Below are 17119 nucleotides of genomic sequence, written 5' to 3' on the forward strand. Positions count from 1 at the left end.
ATTATGTCTCCCCCATGTCCATTATTAGCCCCCATGTGACAATTATTAGCCCTTCCCTGTGACTATTATTGTCTCCCCTTCATTATTGTCTCTTCTCCCCTCCATGTCCATTATTAGTCCTCCCTTTGTGTCCACTATTACCCCACCCCCCTGTGTCCATTATTAGCACCCCTGTGTGTCTATCATGTGTCACCACCCTAAAGTTCACTCCAGGCTTTCATTGTCCACCAGTCTTCAAAGGCAGTGACAGGAACGTCAGGTCCTGCCAGCAGTACAGATGCAATAGGCAGCACTCAGGCAGTTCAGGAGTGGCACCTCCCGTTCTCACACTGGTCATCAGCGGAACTCATGCATACTGCAGAGCCCTGCACAGTGGTGCATATGTGACATCATGCGGCGTGACATCACTTGGCGCAGCGAAGAGGAAGGCACACTATGCGGTGCAGGGTGGGCTTGTAAAGCCTTCTACTGCATCACCCTTTGTGCTTCTGGCAGACATTGAGGACGGAGAGGTTCTCCAGGGCCGGGGGCAGAGAGAGGAGATAGAGTCTCGGTCAGCTGCTGGTGGTGACAGAAAAAATATTTTTTTCTGTCTCTAGCGGATCTTGCTTCCTGCTGTGGGCCTATTTTCATGGGCGGGCCTGGAGCTGCAGCTCCACCCGCCCCATTGTTAATCCGGCTCTGCATAATTTGAGCCACTTGCCAAGAGGAGGGGTGTTTCCGGGCTACCTGCATTTGACTATGAATATGACTGAGACACTTCTGTGTTGCTTTTTCCTACGTCCGTGGCATCGTACTCACTTTCATGTGATAATGCGACAATAATGAATGTTTGTCTGAAAGTACAAGCCTATCCTGCCCACAGTTCTAGCCTCTGCAGACACAACTGTCACTTGCACCAGCATCATTATACATGACCCTTTCATGTACGCACAACCAGGGGTTAAAGTGAACCGGAACTGGGCGGAACTGCATTCCGTCAGTTCCACTTGGAGACTCCTCCGGCTCACCTAACCCGATGTCCCGGCGCTACAGGGAGATGCCGGGCGCCCGCTAAGATTGCGTTACCAGCGGGCGCCCGGCTCCTTCTCCGCAGCGGAAGCCGGAGGCAGGAGCTCACTATTGAGCTTCAGCTGCCGGCTCTGTCAGTGCGCCCTATGGGAGAGACGTCATGACATCTCTCCCATAGTGCCGAGGAGCGGAAGCCGAGAGTGCTGCGTCAGGAGCGGGGCTTGGTGAGTATGGTGTCCCCCCCCCCCCCTCCAATATGTGTACTAGCGGCGCTTCTACTAAGGGGCAAGCTACTGGGGGGCTTTATTACAGGGGGCAAACTACAAGGGGGCATGCTACAAAGGATCAAACTACTGGGGGCATTACTACTGAGGCTGGGGCATTACTACTGGGGGCATAACTACAGGGGCATTACTACAAGGGGCAAACTACAAGGGGGCTAAACTACTGGCGGCATTACTACTTGGGGGCATTACTACTGGGGTCTAAACTACAGGGGGCAAACTACAGGGGGCAAATTACAGGGGGGCATTACTACAAGGGGGCAAACTACTGGGGGCATTACTAATGGGGGCTATCTACTGGGGGCAAACTACATGGGGGTAAAACTACAGGGGCAAAACAACTGGGGCACAACTGCAGGGGGCATTACCACTGGGGGCTAAGCTACAGGGGGCGGGGCAAAACTACATGGGCCAAACTACATGAGGGCTAAACTACTGGGGGCATTACCACTGGGAGGCTAAACTAAAGGGGGGGGAGTAAACTACTGGGGTCATAACTGCAGGGGCATTACCAGTGGGGGCATAACTACTGGGGCTAAACTACAGGGGGCTAATGACTGGGGGCATTACTACAGGCAACATTACTACTGGGGGCAATACTACACAGGGGCATTACCATTAAGGGCATTACTGATGGAATGCACTACTAATGAGGGCATTATAAAGGGGGCACTTCATAAGGGGCACCACTCCTGGGGACATAAGGGGCACTACTATTGTGGGCATTGCATAAGGGGCACTACTACTATGGGCATTGTATATGGGGTGCTACTGCTGTGGGCATTACTGTATGTGTATTACGGCGTGCTACCAGTGCTCGAAGTGGGCCGGTATACTATGGTATGGTATACCGGCACGTCTACGGGCACTGCAAGGCCGACAAAGAAGCTGAACTCCCGGTCCGCCCTCCGTCCCTCCGCCCCTACCATCGCTGCGGCACTGGAAGCTCTGTTTCCAGACTCCCAGCTGCAGCGGATCTGGGACCAGGCCGGGTTTATTATCCCTGCTGCTGCATCGAGCTCCTGTGACCTCAGTGCTACTAGTTCAAATCTGTCGCTGATTGACTGCCGGTCCACGGCAGTTTTGAAATATTAGCGCCGTGGTCACAGGCTGGGGCATTACTACTGGGGGCATAACTACAGGGGCATTACTACAAGGGGCAAACTACAAGGGGGCTAAACTACTGGCGGCATTACTACTTGGGGGCATTACTACTGGGGTCTAAACTACAGGGGGCAAACTACAGGGGGCAAATTACAGGGGGGCATTACTACAAGGGGGCAAACTACTGGGGGCATTACTAATGGGGGCTATCTACTGGGGGCAAACTACATGGGGGTAAAACTACAGGGGCAAAACAACTGGGGCACAACTGCAGGGGGCATTACCACTGGGGGCTAAGCTACAGGGGGCGGGGCAAAACTACATGGGCCAAACTACATGAGGGCTAAACTACTGGGGGCATTACCACTGGGAGGCTAAACTAAAGGGGGGGGGAGTAAACTACTGGGGTCATAACTGCAGGGGCATTACCAGTGGGGGCATAACTACTGGGGCTAAACTACAGGGGGCTAAATGACTGGGGGCATTACTACAGGCAACATTACTACTGGGGGCAATACTACACAGGGGCATTACCATTAAGGGCATTACTGATGGAATGCACTACTAATGAGGGCATTATAAAGGGGGCACTTCATAAGGGGCACCACTCCTGGGGACATAAGGGGCACTACTATTGTGGGCATTGCATAAGGGGCACTACTACTATGGGCATTGTATATGGGGTGCTACTGCTGTGGGCATTACTGTATGTGTATTACGGCGTGCTACCAGTGCTCGAAGTGGGCCGGTATACTATGGTATGGTATACCGGCACGTCTACGGGCACTGCAAGGCCGACAAAGAAGCTGAACTCCCGGTCCGCCCTCCGTCCCTCCGCCCCTACCATCGCTGCGGCACTGGAAGCTCTGTTTCCAGACTCCCAGCTGCAGCGGATCTGGGACCAGGCCGGGTTTATTATCCCTGCTGCTGCATCGAGCTCCTGTGACCTCAGTGCTACTAGTTCAAATCTGTCGCTGATTGACTGCCGGTCCACGGCAGTTTTGAAATATTAGCGCCGTGGTCACAGGAGCTCGATGCGGCGGCAGGGATAATAAAGCCAGCCTGGTCCCAGATCCGCTGCAGCTGCCCTCAGCCTCCTCTGCCACCCCGCCCTCGGACCTCTGCATGCCCACAGCCTCCTCCTCCGCACTATCTCCGAGGCCTACAGCTTCCTCCACTCCACGCCTACCATAGCCTACTTATCCACTGCACCGTAGACCACCGCCACTGTAATCTTACCCTGCTGCCTTTCTCTTTCCCTAGTCCCTAATGTATGCCCCTGCTGTCACTCCCCCTGTCCCTGCTGTCACTCTCCCTGTCCTTCTGTCACTCTATAATGTAAATTTCGGCTCATACCGTGTGCTGTAATGTGAATTTCGGCTGATTCTGTGTGCTATAATGTGAATTTCGGCTCATACCATGTGCTATAATGTGAATTTCGTCTCATACCGTGTGCTATAATTTTAATTTTGGCTCATTCTGTGTGCTATAATGTGAATTTTGGCTCATACCGTGTGCTATAATGAGAATTTCGGCTCATACCATGTGCTATAATGTGAATTTCGGCTCATACTGTTGGGTATAATGTGAATTTTGGCTCATACTGTTGGGTATAATGTGAATTTCGGCTCATACTGTGTGGTATAATGTGAAAGGGGCACCAGTAAGGGGTCCTACTATTGTGGTGTATAATGTGTATAAGGGGTATATGGTGTGGTAAACTACACTGAAGGACACGCCCCCTTCACTTTTCCATACGCCCACTTCAAAATTTCCACTTGGGTGCTACTACTGTGGCCATTATTACTATTGTGTGACTACGCCTTTCTTTTTGAGACCACACCCCCTTTTTGCCGCACGCGCCATAGGAGGGGTGAGTTCCACCACCACTCTAGGACCACTTTAAGCACTGCGCACAACTTTCCCACTACACTCTCATCAGAAATAGCTAATTTGTGCATCTTAATACTTGCTATCCATTTGTCACCCAGAAACATATTTTTCTTGCGGTCACAATGTAGGGCAGGTACATATTACAGTACATGTTTATTGGTGAAGCGGTAAGTTGAGCTTTACCGCTGCTAGGCCAGCATGACCAGGGAACCACGTATCGCTCAGCTGCCTTAATGAACTTGTAATGATAAATCTTGGTGATACAAGAGTTACTATTGATGCAATAAACATTATAGAAAAACGCTAATGCTGCTAATATGTGTTAAATAGACCCCTCATTGCCACTAATGTCTGAACAATTTTACCTGCTCTCATTGGGGCCCATTTATCACAATCCGCATATGAAGTGCAGTTGTGACCCAAACATTTTATCAGCTCTTGCAATGCAATATGTTTCATGTGCTGGGACAGAGCTTGCAAGAAAGGTCTGTCCCAGCAAATCTGAACTGTTTGGGAAGATCTTTAACATTACATCCAGCACATGCTCCCCACTTATGTCCCAGTTATTAGAAGTGTCCCTGTTCTGTGTAGCTGGCCGGATTGGTCTGTGCAGTCAGGGGAGTAGAGAGCCTGGCAGCGCCCAGATACTGTTTCTTTTTTATTGGAGGGGGAGCATACTCCCTTAGATAAAACAGTACTTTTAGTTTTGTGCTAAACAGTGGGGCACAGTGAGCTCCTTAGACAGGAGCAAATACAGGATGTAGGTCCACGATCAGTGTGATCTCTACCCCCTCCCGCACAGGCAAAAGAGACTGCTGCCTCTGCTCAGCGGCAGCAGCCTCCCTGGCCACACCGCAGCACAAAGCAGCGTGTGCTGAGCTGAGAACACTGGCATAACTACAGCCCCCGCAGCCATCGCTGTGGCTTGGAGATGCTGGGCTTGTGGGCGCCAGTTCTGTTTATGCAGATTCCCATGCGGACTAGCCATCTGCATGTAAATCTGGTTATAATGTCCCTCCAAAAATGGCCACCGCCTCGGAGGAGCCAGATGCTAGAGGTAATACTTGACCTCTAGTGTCTGATAGGGAGCACATCACTACAGCGTTACCTGGAAGTACTGGGAGTGCTCAGCACTAGCACCACCGGGAGAAGCTGCAGCTTTCAGCAAATCTGCATCTTCTGCCAGGACACCCCTGGCAATGAGCATTACACCCCAGGCAATGAGCATTACACCCCTGGCAATGAGCATGACACCCGGAGCATGACACCCATGGCAACAAGCATGGAAGCCAGAGCATGAAACCCCTGGCAACAGGCATGGAGCCCAAAGCATGAAACCCCTGGCAATGAGCATGGAACCCAGGGCATTAAACCCCTGGCAACGAGCATGGTACCCAGAGTATGAAACCCCTGGCATCGAGCAGGTACTTTAAAAGTAATTAGAAGCTTTACTGTGAACCATAATGTGTAATGAGCATTATGGTATGTGGCATAATGTGTCACAGGCATTATGGTGTGTGGCATAATGTATCACAAGCATTGTGGTGTGTGTTATAATGTGTCTGGGGCATTGTGGTGTGTGGCATGATGTGTCATGGGCAATTACGGTGTCTGGCATAATGTATCATGACCATTACGGTGGTTGCATAATGTGTCATGGGCTTTACGATGTGTGGCATATTGTGTAATGGGCATTAGGGTGTGTGGTATAATATGTAAGGGGCATTACTATAGGGAGGAAAAATGGCAAATAATGTTATGTGCATAAATCAGGATTTTGTTTTTCCTGTCTGGGCGTACAGGTTGAAAAACTGGGGTATAAGGTAGTCTTTTCCTGCAATTCCAAGCTCCTTGCAGTGTGGCCCTACTCTTTGCAGTGTGGCCGCACACCCTTTCTGGAGCTTACATATGGCAATGGGGGAAGGGGCATCAGAAACTGTTTTTGGCAGGGGAAGAGGGGGGGGGGGACACAAAAATAAACTTTACTGGCAGGTGGGAGCAATTTATAGCTATGCAACTGGCTGAGGAGAAGAGATGCTGTTGCTGCCAGGTGGAGGGGGGCAGATCTTTTGCGTCACCCTCTCGGCACCACTGAGTGCAGTTCATCACTCACTGGTCAAGCAACGCAGAGCAGAGAACTGGGGAGAGATCTGCAAAGATCCTGACCCTTTCCCATTTACTGAACGGAGGGCAGATTTTGCTAATGCCACCTGGTCATAGTTTAGTGTGCTTTCCTTCTGGTATTATTTCACAATCTGACCCGATTGCATTTTCCATTATAGGTATGAGAAATGCGATCATGATTCTGATCATATACAAGTTTTACGGCTTGCAGGACAATTTTGCGAAATCTCTTCCAAAATCCCTTTAATTTTAATTTAGATGATAAAAAATTATGTGAAAAGAGTAGGAGAACATCTGCGTTCACATTATTTTAGGAAACACAAATATTGCTAATCCCCATTGTCCGCTCTGCAGTTAGGTCTGTGCTCTAACAAATCTGTACTTAGACATGATGATTTTATATAAAGAAAAAGCTAACGTTCAAGCTTATCATGATTTATGTCACGCACCCCACGTCAGGAAGCATTGGCCTAGGGCTCCCTTGTTTAATATTTGAAACTTGGTGCCCCCGCTTCCCCCAGCCAATAGCAACTCCCTGGCTATCTGTCATACTCTTCACATAAAACAATATAGCATTATAGCTATGGGCATACATCTCTGCTCCATCCAGCTCGCTTTACTTACTGTACATAGTGCAATTGTTGGAAACTCAAATAATAAATGTTAAAAGAACAATTATGACCAATAATGAAACTTCTGTACTTGCTAAAATAAAACATCTAATTAAAGTGGGAATGTAGTCACGTTACCCTTGGGATCCCGGCGGTCAGGATCCCGACAGCTTGAAATGCCAACTGTCGGAATGCCTACACACAGGGACTATTCCCACTCGTGGGTGTCCATGACACCCACAGAGCGGGAATAGAACCTGTGGCGAATGCAGCAAGCCACCGAGCCTGCAGCCTGGCAAGCACAGGGATCCCGGCGTCGGGATGATGACCGCCGGGAACCTGTCACACGATCCCAACCCTTAAAGTGGGGTCAGTGTGCAAGTAGATGGTAAGGACATGTCTTTCTTTAATATATTATATCTATATGTGTTAATCATTCAGCATACCCTTTGAAACTGCACTTGTAAAGCAATGGGTCATTATTTATTACCTTTTGGTATCTTTTAGGACAGTAACGATCCCTGCAGATTATACCAAAACATTGGGGGTAATTCAGACCTGATCATAGCAGCAAATTTGTTAGCTGTTGGGCAAAACCATGTGCACTGCAGGGGGGGGGGGGGGGGGGGCAGATATAACATTGCAGAGAGAGTTAGATTTGGGTGGGTTATATTGTTTCTGTGCAGGGTAAATACTGGCTGCTTTATTTTTACACTGCAAATTAGATTTCAGTTTGAACACACCCCACCCAAATCTATCTCTCTCTGCACATGTTATATCTGCCTCCCCTGCAGTGCACATGGGGCCTCTTTCAGACCTGATCACTGCTGTGCGTTTTCGCACAGCGGGCGATCAGGTCTGAACTGCCGCAGTGCGCATGTAAGAGTTGCTACCGGCATCTCAGCCCAGCGATCGCCTCTGCCTGATTGACAGGCGTTCAATGGGCGGGAGGGGGCGGGCTGGTGGCGTTTGGCCACCATTTTGGGGGTGCGGTCCGGGAAACGCAAAAGCGCCCGGACCATGCGGGGGGCGGGCTGTGGCAGCTGCGTGACGTCACAGCAGCAGCCGCTGCGACCCGGGATGCGACAAGTAGCTCCCTGCCAGTGCGCAGGAGCTGCGCAGGTAGGGAGCTAATTGTGCGGGGGAGGGGGGATGACATGTGGGGCGGACTAGCCCTGTGCTGGGCGTCTCCCCGCAATTCAGAGTAAATGATCGTAGATGTGCTAAATTTAGCACATCTATGATCAACTCTGAATTACCCCCATGGTTTTGCCCAACTGCTAACAAATTTGCTGCTACAATCAGGTCTGAATTACCCCCATTATTTCCAGTGCAGTGTACTGCAGTTTATTTAGTAGACCAAGGTGCTGCTCCCATCTGTATGGAAATTTTGCAGCCTATACTATACACCAGTCTGCAGAATCCCTGATATACTGGAGGCGGGGCTGTTGAGGGGGTAGCTCCTATAGCAAAATCAAAACAATAAACACAATAGCCCCTATAGTAAAAGACAAACACATTGGCTCCTGACAGGAAAAATGAAAACACATTAATACATTTTTCCCCAGCACCCATTCCTAGATTCACACTCAGCGTCCATTATTGCAAATGACTGCATACACACCCCACACTCATTACTGCATACACACTTAGCACCCATCACTTCATACTAGTGATGAGCGGGTTCGGTTCGTCGGAATCCGAACCCCCCCCGAACTTCACCCTTTTTACACGGGTCCGAGGCAGACTCGGATCCTCCCGCCTTGCTCGGTTAACCCGAGCGCGCCCGAACGTCATCATCCCGCGGTCGGATTCTTGCGAGATTCGTATTCTATATAAGGAGCCGCGCGTCGCCGCCATTTTTCACTCGTGCATTGGAAATGATAGTGAGAGGACGTGGCTGGCGTCCTCTCAGTTTTATTCAGGTGGCTGCAAATATCTGTGCTCACTGCTTTATTGTGGGGACTGGGGACCAGTAGTATTATATAGGAGGAGTACAGTGCAGAGTTTTGCTGACCAGTGACCACCAGTATTATACGTTCTCTGCCTGAAAAACGCTCCATATCTGTGCTCAGTGTGCTGCATATATCTGTGCTCAGTGTGCTACATATATCTGGGCTCACACTGCTTTATTGTGGGGACTGGGGACCAACAGTATTATATAGGAGGAGTACAGTGCAGAGTTTTGCTGACCAGTGACCACCAGTATTATATGTTCTCTGCCTGAAAAACGCTCCATATCTGTGCTCAGTGTGCTGCATATATCTGTGCTCACACTGCTTTATTTTGGGGACTGGGGACCACCAGTATTATATAGGAGGAGTACAGTGCAGAGTTTTCCTGACCAGTGACCACCAGTATTATACGTTCTCTGCCTGAAAAACGCTCCATATCTGTGCTCAGTGTGCTGCATATATCTGTGCTCACACTGCTTCATTGTGGGGACTGGGGACCAGCAGTATTATATAGGAGGAGTACAGTGCAGAGTTTTGCTGACCAGTGACCACCAGTATTATACGTTCTCTGCCTGAAAAACGCTCCATATCTGTGCTCAGTGTGCTGCATATATCTGTGCTCACACTGCTTTATTGTGGGGACTGGGGATCACCAGTATTATATAGGAGGAGTACAGTGCTGAGTTTTGCTGACCAGTGACCACTAGTATTATACGTTCTCTGCCTGAAAAACGCTCCATATCTGTGCTCAGTGTGCTGCATATATCTGTGCTCACACTGCTTTATTGTGGGGACTGGGGACCACCAGTATTATATAGGAGGAGTACAGTGCAGAGTTTTGCTGACCAGTGACCAGTGACCACCAGTATTATACGTTCTCTGCCTGAAAAACGCTCCATATCTGTGCTGCATTGTAGTATATAGTAGGAGTACAGTGCATAATTTTGCTGACCACCAGTATATAATATATAGCAGTACGGTACAGAAGTCCACTGCTCTACCTACCTCTGTGTCATCAATTATACTATCCATCCATACCTGTGGTGCATTTCAGTTTTGCACAGTTTGTTGACCACCAGTATATAATATATAGCAGTACGGTACAGTAGGCCACTGCTCTACCTACCTCTGTGTCGTCAAGTATACTATCCATCCATACCTGTGGTGCATTTCAGTTTTGTACAGTTTGCTGACCACCAGTATATAATATATAGCAGTACGGTACAGAAGGCCACTGCTCTACCTACCTTTGTGTCGTCAATTATACTATCCATCCATACCTGTGGTGCATTTCAGTTGTGCACAGTTTGCTGACCACCAGTATATAATATATAGCAGTACGGTACAGAAGGCCACTGCTCAACCTACCTCTGTGTCGTCAAGTATACTATCCATCCATACCTGTGGTGCATTTCAGTTGTGCGCAGTATATATAGTAGTAGGCCATTGCTATTGATACTGGCATATAATTCCACACATTAAAAAATGGAGAACAAAAATGTGGAGGGTAAAATAGGGAAAGATCAAGATCCACTTCCACCTCGTGCTGAAGCTGCTGCCACTAGTCATGGCCGAGATGATGAAATGCCATTAACGTTGTCTGCCAAGGCCGATGCCCAATGTCATAGTAGAGAGCATGTAAAATCAAAAAAAATAAAGCTCAGTAAAAAGACCCAAAAATCTAAATCAAAATCGTCTGAGGAGAAGCGTAAACTTGCCAATGTGCCATTTACGACACAGAGTGGCAAGGAACGGCTGAGGCCCTGGCCTATGTTCAAGGCTAGTGGTTCAGCTTCACCTGAGAATGGAAGCACTCATCCTCCTGCTAGAAAACTTAAAAGAGTTAAGATGGCAAAAGCACAGCAAAGAACTGTGCGTTCTTCTAAATCACAAATCCCCAAGGAGAGTCCAATTGTGTCGGTTGCGATGCCTGACCTTCCCAACACTGGACGGGAAGAGGTTGCGCCTTCCACCATTTGCACGCCCTCTGCAAGTGCTGGAAGGAGCACCCGCAGTCCAGTTCCTGATAGTCAAATTGAAGATGTCACTGTTGAAGTACACCAGGATGAGGATATGGGTGTTGCTGGCGCTGGGGAGGAAATTGACAAGGAGGATTCTGAAGGTGAGGTGGTTTGTTTAAGTCAGGCACCCGGGGAGACACCTGTTGTCCGTGGGACGAATATGGCCATTGACATGCCTGGTCAAAATACAAAAAAAAATCACCTCTTCGGTGTGGAATTATTTCAACAGAAATGCGGACAACTGGTGTCAAGCCGTGTGTTGCCTTTGTCAAGCTGTAATAAGTAGGGGTAAGGACGTTAACCACCTAGGAACATCCTCCCTTATACGTCACCTGGACCGCATTCATCAGAAGTCAGTGACAGGTTCAAAAACTTTGGATGACAGCGGAAGCAGTCCACTGACCACTAAATCCCTTCCTCTTGTAACCAAGCTCCTGCAAACCACACCACCAACTCCCTCAGTGTCAATTTCCTCCTTACACAGGAAAGCCAATAGTCCTGCAGGCCATGTCACTGTCAAGTCTGATGAGTCCTCTCCTGCCTGGGATTCCTCCGATGCATCCTTAAGTGTAACGCCTACTGCTGCTGGTGCTGCTGTTGTTGCTGCTGGGAGTCGATCGTCATCCCATAGGGGAAGTCGGAAGACCACTTGTACTACTTCCAGTAAGCAATTGACTGTCCAACAGTCCTTTGAGAGGAAGATGAAATATCACAGCAGTCATCCTGCTGCAAAGCGGATAACGCAGGCCTTGGCAGCCTGGGTGGTGAGAAACGTGTTTCCGGTATCCACCGTTAATTCACAGGCAACTAGAGACTTGATTGAGGTACTGTGTCCCCGGTACCAAATACCATCTAGGTTCCATTTCTCTAGGCAGGCGATACCGAAAATGTACACAGACATCAGAAAAAGAGTCACCAGTGTCCTAAAAAATGCAGTTGTACCCAATGTCCACTTAACCACGGACATGTGGACAAGTGGAGCAGGGCAGACTCAGGACTATATGACTGTGACAGCCCACTGGGTAGATGTATTGTCTCCCGCAGCAAGAACAGCAGTGGCGGCACCAGTAGCAGCCTCTCGCAAACGCCAACTCGTTCCTAGGCAGGCTACGCTTTGTATCACCGCTTTCCATAAGAGGCACACAGCTGACAACCTCTTACGGAAACTGAGGAACATCATCGCAGAATGGCTTACCCCAATTGGACTCTGCTGGGGATTTGTGACATCGGACAATGCCACCAATATTGTGCGTGCATTACATCTGGGCAAATTCCAGCACGTCCCATGTTTTGCACATACATTGAATTTGGTGGTGCAGAATTATTTAAAAAACTACAGGGGCGTGCAAGAGATGCTGTCGGTGGCCTGAAGAATTGCGGGCCACTTTCGGCATACAGCTACCACGTGCCGAAGACTGGAGCACCAGCAAACAGTCCTGAACCTGCCCTGCCATCATCTGAAGCAAGAGGTGGTAACGAGGTGAAATTCAACCCTCTATATGCTTCAGAGGATGGAGGAGCAGCAAAAGGCCATTCAAGCCTATACATCTGCCTATGATATAGGCAAAGGAGGGGGAATGCACCTGACTCAAGCGCAGTGGAGAATGATTTCAACGTTGTGCAAGGTTCTGCAACCCTTTGAACTTGCCACACGTGAAGTCAGTTCAGACACTGCCAGCCTGAGTCAGGTCATTCCCCTCATCTTTTTTTTGTAGAAGAAGCTGGAGACATTGAAGGAGGAGCTAAAACAGAGCGATTCCGCTAGGCATGTGGGACTTGTGGATGGAGCCCTTAATTCGCTTAACCAGGATTCACGGGTGGTCAATCTGTTGAAATCAGAGCACTACATTTTGGCCACCGTGCTCGATCCTAGATTTAATACCTAAGTTGTATCTCTCTTTCCGGCAGACACAAGTCTGCAGAGGTTCAAAGACCTGCTGGTGAGAAAATTGTCAAGTCAAGCGGAACGTGACCCGTCAACAGCTCCTCCTTCACATTCTCCCGCAACTGGGTCTGCATGGAAAAGGCTAAGAATTCCGAGCCCACCCGCTGGCGGTGATGCAGGGCAGTCTGGAGCGAGTGCTGACATCTGGTCCGGACTGAAGGACCTGCCAACGATTACTGACATGTCGTCTATTGTCACTGCATATGATTCTGTCACCATTAAAAGAATGGTGGAGGATTATATGAGTGACCGCATCCAAGTAGGCACGTCAGACAGTCCGTACGTATACTGGCAGGAAAAAGAGGCAATTTGGAGGCACTTGCAGAATTTGGCTTTATTTTACCTAAGTTGCCCCCCCTCCAGTGTGTACTCCGAAAGAGTGTTTAGTGCAGCCGCTCACCTTGTCAACAATCGGCGTACGAGGTTACTTCCAGAAAATGTGGAGAAGATGATGTTCATCAAAATGAATTATAATCAATTCCTCCGTGGAGACATTCACCAGCAGCAATTGCCTCCAGAAAGTACACAGGGACCTGAGATGGTGGATTCCAGTGGGCACGAATTAATAATCTGTGAGGAGGGGATGTACACAGTGAAAGGGGTGAGAAATCGGACGATGAGGAGGAGGTGGACATCTTGCCTCTGTAGAGCCAGTTTGTGCAAGGAGAGATTGATTGCTTCTTTTTTGGTGGGGGCCCAAACCAACCAGTCATTTCAGTCACAGTCGTGTGGCAGACCCTGTCGCTGAAATGATGGGTTCGTTAAAGTGTGCATGTCTTGTTTATACAACATAAGGGTGGGTGGGAGGGCCCAAGGACAATTCCATCTTGCACCTCTTTTTTCTTTCATTTTTCTTTGCATCATGTGCTGTTTGGGGACTATTTTTTTGAAGTGCCATCCTGCCTGACACTGCAGTGCCACTCCTAGATGGGCCAGGTGTTTGTGTCGGCCACTTGTGATGCTTAGCTTAGCCATCCAGCGACCTTGGTGCACCTCTTTTTTTCTTTGCATCATGTGCTGTTTGGGGACTATTTTTTAAATCTGCCATCCTGTCTGACACTGCAGTGCCACTCCTAGATGGGCCAGGTGTTTGTGTCGGCCACTTGGGTCGCTTAGCTTAGTCACACAGCTACCTTATTGCGCCTCTTTTTTTCTTTGCATCATGTGCTGTTTGGGGACTATTTTTTTAATCTGCCATCCTGTCTGACACTGCAGTACCACTCCTAGATGGGCCAGGTGTTTGTGTCGGCCACTTGGGTCGCTTAGCTTAGTCATCCAGCGACCTTGGTGCAAATTTTAGGACTAAAAATAATATTGTGAGGTGTGAGGTGTTCAGAATAGACTGGAAATGAGTGTAAATTATGGTTATTGAGGTTAATAATACTATGGGACCAAAATGACCCCCAAATTCTATGATTTAAGCTGTTTTTGAGGGGTTTTTGTAAAAAAACACCCGAATCCAAAAAACACCCGAATCCGACAAAAAATTTTCATGGAGGTTTTGCCAAAACGCGTCCGAATCCAAAACACAGCCGCGGAACCGAATCCAAAACCAAAACACAAAACTCGAAAAATGTCCGGTGCACATCACTACTGCATACACACCCAGCGCCCAACATTGCATACACACCCAGAGCCCATTATTACATACACAGCCAGCGCTCATTACTACATACACACCCAGCGCTCATTACTACATACACATCCAGCACCCATTACTACGATCACACCCCACACTCTTTTGGTCTCCCCCTTAGCAACTATTAACTCTCCCCTACACAAACACACACACACATACACACACACACACACACACACACACACACACACACACACACACACACACACACACACACACACACACACTCCACTCCACTCAAATAATCCATCAATTGAGCAATAAATCAATAATTTCATCCGCACAGCGCCTATTAATCATTCTAACCTGTCATTACTCATTACATATTAACCACCCCACACCCATTAGTATATTCATACTCGCACCTATTCCCAAACACCCAATAATTGACCCCAACAACAACAAACATTAAAAGAAACTGTTTAAAAATGAACTTGCTACACCAGCATCTTGTCCTTGTGTACTGTGGGAGGGGAGGGGGGGGGGGGGGGGAGGATCCTGTATGATTGACATTGTGGAAGGAAGGGGGGTGGACAACAGGCCAGTTCAAGTGAACAGCAAGATTTCAGGGACTGTGGCCTGCAGCTTACAAGGTCCACGGCCACCGCTAGCAGTCACTGGGGAAGCACTGACCCTAGATCCATCTGCATGCTAGCAGCACCCCGGAAGTGCCTGCTAGCCAAAAAGTTTCCAGTTTGTGTTCTAGTGGAATGCAAATCCCAGAAGCACGGTGGCCAATGCCGACAGCTAGTGCCAGCCAACCCGGATAGGGGGCGGCCAAATGGAAACTTATCCGCTGTCCTGGTGGGCCAATCCACCCCTGCCAATCAGGATACTCCAATGATCACTGATATCTTAGGTGATTGGCAAAATACAACATGTGTTGCCAGACTCACCAATTCGAATAATTTTAGGGTCGAAATCAGCGAATCGAGATTGTTCAACATGTTGAAATTTTGCCGATCACCTAAACAGGCAATTGTTCCAATACATTCTTGATGTATGGACTACAGTAGTCATAAAATAATAAAGAACAATTTTGAAGGAAACCCTGTTGATGAATGTCACCACATTCTACATAAAATACACATAAAAGCAAATTAGAGCATTGTATGTTGTAGATCGCCTTCTACTGGGTGCTCTACAACATACAATGATAATGTGCAAATAAATGAATAATATGTCCCTCTTATGCCAGTTTGGTTCTTCCGATAAATTCCTTTCTTCACTTCTCATTAATGCATGTTTTCAGATGGAGGACACAGTGTATATGAAGAACAAAAAGAAACAAACAATGGTAGGATGTCCCAAAATAATGTTGAGGTAATATCCCTTTGTGCTCACCACCTTACTCCAAAAAGAGGTGGATCCTAAGCCGTCACCTTCTGTGAAAGGCACTGATGCGTACCAAAATAATGGTGTAAAGCATATAAAGGTATATTTAAATACAGCATTGTCACTCCTCAAAACCAGATGATATTCAATGCGTACCCCACTCACACTGTTGATGAAGAAAAGAACACGCATAAAGGTATCTTTAAACAATCCAATCTATTGGTATACATGGGCCTACATACCCCTACTCTTGGTAATTATTTATCGGGAATCCTTTCAAGGTTTCTCTTCCTCGTTTCAGTGCCAATTACGTCTCCAAAAATAAATGTGGTATAGCATAGAAGTAATCTGAAGTGAATAAGAAAGAGCTAATGTATTTTGTATTACCAACACAATAAAGGCAATCCTTATGAATCAATTAAAAAAGTATAAAAATCACAGTTAACAAAAATAATAATAAAAAATATACAATAAAATAACAGCTAGAGCTGATATAATACGTTTTTGTGTCGGAAGGGGCCTCTATAAACAAGCTACCAATGATGGTACAATAGGTTTAGCTTACTGAGGGTTAACATACCTTCTCCTGACACCACCATGCTGACAGCTCTAGTAATGAAAAAACACAAACACTTTAATTGTGCCAATGCGTTTCTGTTCATGTAAAACAGGGGTGGGGAACCTTTTTTTCTACCAAGGGCCATTTGGATATTTATAAAATCCTTCTTCATACAAAACTGATCAACTTAAAAATTAGCTTGCCCCCAGTAGATATGCCCCCAGTCAGTTGTTATGCCCCAGTAGTTATACCCCCAGTCAGTTGTTATGCCCCAGTACATATGCCCCCAGTCAGTTGTTATGCCCCATTAGATATGTCCCCAGTCAGTTGTTATGCCCCATTAGATATGCCTGCAGTCAGTTGTTATGCCCCAGTAGATATACTGTACACCCAGTCAGTTGTTACGCCCCAGTAGATATGACCCCATTAGATATACCCCAGTCAGTTGTTATGCCCCATTAGATATGCCCCCAGTCAGTTGTTATGCCCCATTAGATATGCCTCCAGTCAGTTGTTATGCCCCAGTAGATATACCCCCAGTCAGATATGCCCCAGTAGATATGCCCCCATTAGATATGCCCCAGTCAGTTGTTATGCCCCATTAGATATGCCCCCAGTCAGTTATGACCCATTAGATA

Source organism: Pseudophryne corroboree, chromosome 11 (assembly GCF_028390025.1).
Source record: "Pseudophryne corroboree isolate aPseCor3 chromosome 11, aPseCor3.hap2, whole genome shotgun sequence".
Classification (NCBI taxonomy): domain Eukaryota; kingdom Metazoa; phylum Chordata; class Amphibia; order Anura; family Myobatrachidae; genus Pseudophryne; species Pseudophryne corroboree.